The sequence below is a fragment of the Nycticebus coucang genome, chromosome 12 (assembly GCF_027406575.1).
Source record: "Nycticebus coucang isolate mNycCou1 chromosome 12, mNycCou1.pri, whole genome shotgun sequence".
In the NCBI taxonomy this organism is placed as follows: domain Eukaryota; kingdom Metazoa; phylum Chordata; class Mammalia; order Primates; family Lorisidae; genus Nycticebus; species Nycticebus coucang.
In genome coordinates, this window is record NC_069791.1 from 82,330,792 (window position 1) to 82,340,646 (window position 9,855).

At 44.1% G+C, this 9,855-nt stretch overlaps 1 pseudogene; it reads left to right on the forward strand.

Moving 5' to 3' along the window:
* The first annotated feature begins 5,879 nt into the window (after positions 1-5,879).
* Positions 5,880-7,157, forward strand: LOC128561258 (mitochondrial ornithine transporter 1-like; annotated as a pseudogene).
* The last annotated feature ends 2,698 nt before the right edge of the window (positions 7,158-9,855 follow it).

Here is a 9,855-nt window from a genome sequence, read left to right on the forward strand (position 1 = left end):
TAGTCTAGAAGGTAGATATACAACAATGAGTAAACAGATAAGAATCCAAAAATCCGGTAGCGCCTGTGGCTCATTGAGTAGAGTACCGGCCCCGTATACTGAGGGTGGCAGGTTTGAACCCAGACCTGGCCAAACTGCAACAAAAAATAGCCGGGCATTGTGGCAGGCACCTGTAATCTCAGCTACTCAGGAGGCTGAGGCAAGAGAATCGCATAAGCCCAAGAGGCGGGAGGTTGCTGTGAGCTGTGACACCACAGTACTCTACCGAAGGTGACAAAGTGTTTTGTTTTTCTCTAAAACAAAAAAAAAAAATAAAAAAATCCCTGTCCTCATGCAGTTTTATTCTACTGTGGGGGTGGGGTTGAGGTGGAAGAATAGACAATGAAAAAATTCTTAAGGATAATATGGGGACTACTCTATGTCAACTCCCCTTATGGCCACCAGGGGACACTGCTACCACACGCCGCCCATTCTCCTCTGCTTCCATCTCCCTTCTAATTCCAAAGACGATAGCCAAGGAAATATGAGTACTGGATAGCAGCTGCTAAAGCATGAAAGCTGGGAAGGAATTTGCAGTGGTTCTTTCTTCCATCCACTTTCAGAAGCTTAATCTCCTCATCAGATCCCTGTCCAACTGCCCAAGGTACTGCAGTGACCTTTCAAAGCCCTGAGTACTCCAAGTTCACCAGCAGCTCAAATTACTAACCTGCCCACCCACCCCTTCCATATACTCTCTTTGGTTATCACTTCCCTTATCCACCCTTTCAGCAGATCCCATCTTCCTTCTCATCCACCCACCCTTCTCCGTCCAGCTGCTCTCTCTCCTGGTGCTTCCATCAACTCAGCCCTCCACCAACTGATGCTATGGAAGCCCAGAGGTGGGGCAGTCAGTCTAAAGGTTCTAGGACAGCAAGAGGTCAAACCAGGTCAACAGAGTCAGTGCACTGCCTCAGTGGGCATGATTTTTTGTGTGCCAAGGCTACAAAAGGTGAAAACATTAAAAACCAGCAAGACATTAGCAAACCAAATTGTAGCTGCAAATAATTCCACTTTGGATCTTTAAAAAAATCCCACTGTGGTATTATGCAGTGGACATGTATATTAATTTATTGCCAGCCCTTCAAAACAATAGGGTAGGTAAAATTCCATAAATGTTTCAGCATCTCTATACTTTATTCTAAGGACTTCCTGAATAATAGATCATGTTGGCAGAACTCAGCCAACATCTAAGACTTGCTTTCAGAGGCCCCAAGTAGCTCAGTTTGTAAGATCAAATACAAAGTACTGAAGAAAATCTGACACTGAAGCTGAGAATAACATCTCTATCAATCTCTGTACATGCCAGTCTACCCCAGATAATGTGGGCTTTCTCATTTCTGGCATATATTGCTCTTCAGGTCACTGGAATCTAGCACAGCACACCCAGAAAATTATCAGGGACAAAGAGATTGTCATAGATACTTGGTGGGTCCCTGAGTAACCTGTTTTCTCTTTGTTAGTTCTTCAGCTAAAGGATTCAGGAGCTTAAGACAGCACCAACATGGAGCTATCTCACAAGTTGCATTCTTCTAGGTAAATTGGATGCTTTTTAACCAAAGGAAAAAGCAAGCATCTTTGTTGGAATAATGTATCAATATATGAAGAACACTAATGGTTTCTTTCTTTTCTTATTTATTTATTAATTGATTTATTTTGAGATAGAGTCTTACTCTGTAGTACTGGTTAGAGTGCCATGGCATCACAGCTCACTGCAACCTCAAACTCCTGGGCTCAAGTGATCCTCCTGCTTTAGCCTCCTGAGTGGCTGGGACTACAGGCATCTACAACACCATTCAGCTAGGTTTTCTATTTTTAGTAAAGACGGGGTCTTGCTCTTGCTCAGGCTGGTCTTGAATTCCTGAGCTCAAGGGATCTTCCCACCTCAGCCTCCTAGAATGCTAGGATTACTACAGGTTTGGCCCAATAATGGTTTTTTTTTTTTGAGACAGAGTCTTATTTTGCCCACCCTCGGTAGAGTGCTATGACATCATAGCTCACAGCAACCTCCAGCTCTTGGGCTTAGGTGGTTCTCTTGCCTCAGCCTCCCAAGTAGCTGGGACTACAGGCACCCGCCACAATGCCCAGCTATTTTTTTGTTGCAGTTTGGCTGGGGCTGGGTTTGAACCCACCACCTTCTGTATATGGGGCCAGCGCCCTACTCACTGAGTCACAGGCGCCACCCATAATGATTTTTTTCTTTTTTGGGGCAGCAGGGGACAGAGCCTAACTATGTTGCCCTCAGTAGAGTGCTATAGCATCATAGCTCACAGCAACCTGAAACTCTTGAGTTTAAGTGATTCTCTTGCCTCAGTCTCCCAACTAGCTGGGACTACAGGCACCCACCACAACTCCCAGGTATTGTTTTTTATAAGTAGCTAATAAGGTCTAAATGTATTCCACAGACTAAAATACGAATGCGTCATTTATGCCAGTACAGCAGAACACAGCATACCAAATCCTGGGTTCTCAAGCTGACTTCCCACAACACTGCTTATCTTTCTTGTGAGTCTTAAAGTCCACTGTAGAGAAGGTGGTTTATTTGAGGACCTCATAAATGCTCACTGCAGCTGGCACGTAGAGATCGAGGCAGGGAGTAACAGCAGATGAGGCTAAACAAGTACGAAAGGCTTTGCAAGCCATATTCAAGATTTGTTCCTAAATCTAGCTATTTTTTTGTTGTAGTTGTCATTGTTGTTTAGCAGGCCCAGGCCAGGTTTGAACCCGCCTGCCTCAGTATGTATGGCTGGTGCCCTAACCACTGAGCTAAGAACGCCGAGCCCCAATAATGGTTTCTTAAAAGGTGGTTACAAATCATGCTTCCCACATTAAAAAAAAAAGAAAGAAAGAAAGAAAGAAAGAAGGAAGAAAAAAAGAAAAGAACAATATGGGCGGCGCCTGTGGCTCAAGGAGTAGGGCGCTGGTCCCATATGCCGGAGGTGGCGGGTTCAAACCCAGCCCCGGCCAAAAACCACAAAAAAAAAAAAAAAGAAAAGAACAATAAAAGCCTTTAACTATAATCTCACTAAGAACCAAAAAATATTTTTTAATTTTTTGTATGATCTGCTTTGTTTTCTCAATATATTATGAGCCAGAAGGGGAATTTTTGGAGGTTTGGCCACTTTTTAGGTGGAGAATTGTAATTAATACTTTTTTTTCTTTTTTCATCAACAATTTGGTAGTTTGGGATGGCACCTGTGGCTCGAAGGAGTAGGGCACCAGACCCCTATACTGGAGGTGGCGGGTTCAAACCCAGCCCCGGCCAAAAACTGCAAAAAAAAAAAACCACAATTGGGTAGGTAATACATTTTTATATCATTGGTATATTAACTACCCAAATGAAATCAGACAATTTTGGATACACTTAAGGTGGTAACTGCAGCAATAATTACTCAAATGAATGTAAGATTTCAGGGACTACAGCAAGTCTTTCATTTTTTATTCCAACCTAATGAATTCCAATAAATTTTCCATTAGGAAAAATATAGAAGATATATAAATATAGAACTGTTTGTATAACGTCTGAGTTAACAATTCAGTGATACTCTGTGAACAGTGATTAAAATAGAAGCAAAAAAGTTCCATCCATAAATTTTCTGACAGAGTTAATTTATCCCCCTTCTTTCTCATTTGTTAATGAATTTAGTTATCAGGGTATAAAATGAAAAAAATCTCTATTCAGAATTAAAAACAAAGCTCCTTAAAAGTGTTTACTTCACTGGGAGATAGAGTTGTTTTTAATTCTGGCAACCACCTCTTGAATTGTAAAGATAATCATTTATAGCTTGAAGCACCATTGGTTCCCTGATATGAAGGACAAAGAATTTACTTCACTCACATTTTTTTCTCCTCTTTATTTTTGTTAGTGATATTCTTATTGACAGTCTTTCTACTGGTTATCTTTATGACTTTAAATGTGTCTAATTCCCTTTTCTTGATGCCTTGTTTTAAATATTAAGATATAATTTACATACTGTACAATTCACCCCTTTAAAGTGTTCAATTCAGGCCAGGCATGGTGGGGTCAGGCCTATAACCCTAGCACTGCGGAAGGTCGAGGCAGGTGGATTGCTTGAGTTCAGGAGTTCTAGATCAGCCTGAGCCACAGCAAGACCCCGTCTCTAAAAATAACTGGGTATTGTGGCAGGTGCCTATAGACCCAGCTACTCAGGAGGCTGAGACAAGAGGATCGCTTCAGCCCTAGAGTTTGAGGTTGCTGTGAGCTATGACACCATGGCACTCCACTGAGGGTGATATAGTGAGACTCTTTCTCTAAAAATAAAATAAAGTGTGGCTCAGTGCCTGTAGCTCAGCGGCTAGAGCGCCAGCCACATACACCAGAGTTGGCGGGTTCAAACCCAGCCCAGGCCTGCCAAACAAAAGTGACAACTACAATAACAACAACAACAACATAAATAGCTGGGCATTTTGGCGGGTGCTTGTAGTTCCAGCTACTTGGGAGGCTGAGGCAAGAGACTCGCTTAACCCCAAGAGTTTGAGGTTGCTGTGAGCTGTGATGTCACAGCACTCTACTGAGGGTGACGTAGTGAGATGTTGTCTCAAAAAAAAAATAGACTCATAACCAGAATCTACAAAGAACTCAATAAGATCAAATGTTACCATTAAAAATTGAACAAGAGACTGGGTGCAGTGGCTCATGCCTGTAATTCCAACATTCTGGGAGGCTGAGAAGAGCAGATTGCTTGAGCTCAGGACTTAAATACCAGCCTGAGCAGGAGTAAGGCCATGTCTCTACTAAAAATAGAAAAGTTGGGCTGGAAACAGTGGTTCACTCCTGTAATCCTAGTATTCTGGTAGGACAAGGTGGGTGGATCCCTTGAGTTCAGGAATTCAAGACCAGTATGAGCAAGAGCAAGATTCTATCTTTGATAAAAAAGAAAAAAAAAAGAAAAGAAAAAAGAAAAAAACTATCCAGGCTTTGCGGCAAGGTGCCTGTGTTCCCAGCTACTTAGGAGGCTGAGGCAAGAGGATGTCTTGAGCCCAAGAGTTTGAAGTTCTTGTGAGCTATGATGATGTTAGGGCACTCAATGCAGAATAAGTGTGAGATGCTGTCTAAAAAAAAAAAAAAAAATGTTGGGTCAGTGACATGAATAGAAACTTTTATTAAGAAAATGTGATTATTGTGGGTGGCACCCATTACTCAGCGAGTAGGGTGCCAGCCAAATACACCCAAGGTGACCGGTTCAAACCTGGCCCAGGGCAACTAAACAATAATGACAGCTGCAACAACAAGAAAAAAATAGCTGGACGTTGTGGCGGGCGCCTATAATCCCAGCTACTTGGGAGGCTGAGCCAAGAGAATTGCTTAAGCCCAAGAGTTGGAGGTTGCTGTGAGCTGTGACTCCCCAGCACTCCACCTAGGGCAACATTGTGAGACTCTGCCTCAAAACAAACAAAAAAATGCAATTATCATTCTTTTCTTTTTTTTTTTTGTAGCCCCAGAAGGAAGCCATGGTGCAAATGCATTGGAAGTGTGGATGATCATTGGTGCCAATTGAGAAAATGTAGTTCTTAATGGAAGAATGAGAACTACATGCAGAGGCTATAATAGAATTGGAATACTGCTGTTATGCAACTCTTAGCAAAATAAGTGTAATTAGGAAAATACTAATCAAGTAATGATAAGCAATTATATGAAAGTCACAGGCAGAGGTTCCCTGGACCCACTGATCAGCCTTAATAAAATAAAAGTGGGGAAAAAAAAATAATAATAGTAAGGCCGGGGCTGACTGCGCAGAGGGCTGGCTGAGAGCCCGCGGCAGCGGACATGGTGTAAAGCTGCTGTGCGGGCCGCAGACCCAGAGCCCGGGGCGGGTGGCGGGATATGCAGTGCCTTCATAAGCCATAGAGAGTTACCTTGCACAGAGATCAACAGAGGAGTGGGCAAACATGAAGTCCAATGTCGCTATCCAAGCTGCCATTGACCTCACGGCAGAGGCCGCAGGGGGGACGGATGTGTCCTGACCGGACAGCCCTTCGACACCATGAAAGTGAAGATGTAGACATTCCTCGACCTGTACCGGGCCTTACTGACTGCTGCTTTAAGACCTACACCCAGGTGGGCCTTCATGGCTTCTACAAGGGCACCAGCCCAAGCTGTTTCCCACAGCTTGGAAACCGCCAACATTGCTGAGAACTCCGTCCTCTTCATGTGCTATGGCTTCTGCCAACAGGTGGCACGGAAGGTGGTTGGATCGGACAAGCAGGCAAAGCTGAGTGATTTGCAGAAGGCAGTTGCTGGTTCCTTTGCCTCTGCCCTTGCTACGCTGGTGCTGTGTCCCTCAGAGCTTGTGAAGTGCCGGCTGCAGACCATGTATGAGATGGAGACATCCGGAAAGATAACCAAAAGCCAGAATACAGTTTGGTCTGTTGTGAAGAGTATCCTTAGAAAGGATGGCCCTTTGGGCTTCTACATGGACTCTCAAGCACTTTACTTTGAGAGGTACCAGGCTATTTCTTTTTCTTCGGTGGCTATGAACTGAGCCGGTCATTTTTTGCATCCAGAAGACCAAAAGATGAACCAGGGGGCAGCGCCTTGTGGCTCAGTGAGTAGGGCGTCAACCCCATACACTGAGGGTGGAAGCTTCCATCCCAGCCCTGGCCAAACTGCAACAAAAAAACAGCCGGGCTTTGTGGCTGGCAGGCGCCTGTAGTCCTAGTTACTCAGGAGACTGAGGCAAGAGAATCGTCTAAGCCCAAGAGCTGGCAGTCGCTGTGAGCTGTGACGCTACAGCACTCTACTGAGGGCGACAAAGTGAGCCTCTGTCTCTTTAAAAAAAAAAAAAAGATGAACTAGGCCCTGTCCCTTTGATGTTAAGTGGTGGAGTTGGTGGAATTTGCCTCTGGCTTGCTGTGTACCCAGTGGATTGTATCAAATCCAGAATTCAAGTTCTTTCCATGTCTGGAAAAGAGGAAGGATTTACTGAAACCTTTATCAATGTTGTGAAAAATGAAGGAATAATCGCCTTATATTCTGGACTGAAGCCTACTATGATTGCAGCCTGCCCTGCCAATGGGGCACTATTTTTGGCCTATGAATACAGCCAGAGGTTGATGATGAGCCAGTTGGAAGCATACTGAAGTGTCCTGGAGGGCCTGCATCCCAGCGCAGGTGTGGAGGACTACAGTTCATCTCCGGGTTTCATGGAGTACAAGTCCAACGTGGAATTGTTTTGCTTTCTTGAGAATTTAGTTTTTGACTTCTCTATTTCTACCCTAAATCTTAAACTTTATGAAAGGACCTCTATTTTACGTCTCAGTGTGTCTGTCCATAATCGTACTGAAGTAGAAAAATTGCTGTTGCTTGGTAGACTATACGGGATGACAAGTGGCCCTATGCATGCAATTTGAAAGGCAGAACATAATTCTGTCAGGACTTTTGCCTGAACCCAGACTTGCACATTAGGTTAGATAGTTATATGTTGAGTGAAAGGCAATTTGGTTCCATGTTTAATGTCAGATATTACCAGAAAAACCCAGAGGTGGCCATATTTCATGAAGATAGTTATAAAGGATTGCTTAACCCTTTCAAGATATAGGGTCTCTTTAAAGGCTACTTAACATGTGTACTATTATAAGTGACTGAACTTTTTAAAAAGTTTGATCTGGTGCTTGGAAACCAAAATATCCCTTTAGACTTTTAGAAAATAAATATACTTGCATACTGGTGTGGTTTCCACATTCTAAAGTGTCCCGAATTTCCCCAAGATGCTCTACTCTTAAATTAGTGCCATTCATTTTTGAGGTGGGATCACATTCCAAATTGACAATATAGCTAAGTGTGGTCTAGAGCAGCAGTTCTCATGGATGTGGTCAGGGAGCATCTGAAGGAGGCAGAGCTTAGGCAGTGACATGAGTGATGGGGAGTAGCTGTAAATACAGATGACGCTTTGCTTGCTTGCCTGCCTGCCACTCCTCACTGGTTCTGTGGCCCAGTTCCTAACAGGCCACAGACCAGTACTGGTCTGCAGTTTGGGCATTGGGAACCATAGGCCTAGAAAATCAAGCCTTTGTGAAAGAGCATGGCCTTCACCAGCTCTCTTCTGTCCTAAAGAGCTTCCCCTCTTGCTGGGCTTTAGATTGAGGAAAGGCCTGAAGGTATGGGTCATGCTGCTGTGTGTTGATGAGGACCCAGATGACTGACAGCAGCTTTTAATTTCTGTTTCTGGGTCCTGTTGGCCCATCTAGCACTATCAATCCACTTTGATAGAGAGGACATTGAGGATCCTCTACCAGTCAGAAGCCTTTCCAGGGAACAGAAGGTGCCAAAGCCAAGAGAAGCCTTTGTTCCTCTTTGGTGATTGAGCGACAGTCCTCATGAGTGAAGTCCTCTCCTCTCAGACATAACTAGAAAGCACTCAGTGCCTATACTACACAGTGTGTAACGTCAGAGTTGCCCCATCCTCAAATTTACCTTCGGATCCATAATTCCTTGACATGCTTTATACTGCCGAGGCCTTCTACCTTTGGTACCAGTAGTCAGTGAGTTTTAATGACTGTCTATGAGGTGCGACTTTATGAAGCAATGGAACATAAGAAAAGCATTTTATTAAACTATGCTGCATGTATGTATGTATTCGGTGACTTAAAAAACCAACCAAACTCCACAGTTAATTTGATCCCTGTAGACTTGGGATGGACAGCTGTTCTTTGGCCGTATGGTATAGGAGGATCATTTCTGTTACTACTAAAAGTCAGCCTCATCATCCTGTGCTGCTCCCAGACCAGCAGGGTCTCTCTGAATAAAAAGTCTCCTTTAGAAACCTGCAGAGCGGGCGGTGCCTGTGGCTCAGTCGGTAGGGCGCCGGCCCCACATACCGAGGGTGGTGGGTTCAGGCCCAGCCCCGGCTGAACTGCAACCAAAAAATGGCTGGGCATGGTGGCGGGCTCCTGTCCTCCCGGCTGCTTGGGAGGCTGAGGCAGGAGAATCGCTTAAGCCCAGGAGTTGGAGGTTGCTGTGAGCTGTGTGATGCCATGGCACTGTACCCGAAGGGCATAAAGTGACACTCTGTCTCTACAAAAAAAAAAAAAAGAAACCTGCAGAGCTGGTGGCAAGCAGGCCAACAGTGTTAACAATAGTCCATACCATGTGTGTGTATTTCTTTTTTTTTTTTGTGCATCTTTTTCTTTTTTTTTTATTGGGGATTCATTGAGGGTACAATAAGCCAGGTTACACTGATTGCAGTTGTTAGGTAAAGTCCCTCTTGCAATCATGTCTTGCCCCCATAAAGTGTGACACACACCAAGGCCCCCTTATAAAATACTAAGACATTATTCTTAGTAAAGCATCACAAGAATGGAGAAGCATGAATCCTATGTACTCAATTTTGATATGAGGACAATTAATGACAATTAAGGTTATGGGGAGGGGAGGAAAAGCAGAAAGAGGGATGGAGGGAGGGGGTGAGGCCTTGGTGTGGGTCACATATGTGTGTATTTCTATAAACAGAATATAACTGTCGTGCAGAACCTCCAGTTTCTTAAACTTTGTGCTTTCTGTGAAGCCACTGTGGCACCTTTAGGCATAGTGCCTGAAGCAAAGAGGGTCAAGGAAGTGAGAAACTGACAAACAGGGGACTTTGGGGGAGGGGATTCCTTCCCTCTCCTGGCTGTTGTGCTCCACAGCTATGGTTGGTGTCTTCCATTTGCTTTTTCTCTAAGAGAAAATCATTTTTGTACTTTGCTTTTCTCTCCGTACCGAACTGGTCAGTACCTACTGAGAGGTATTTCATTTCAACAGGCCTAGACTGAAACAAAATGGAAAATAGGGTTGGCTTCCACCAAGAAGTGAACCATTTC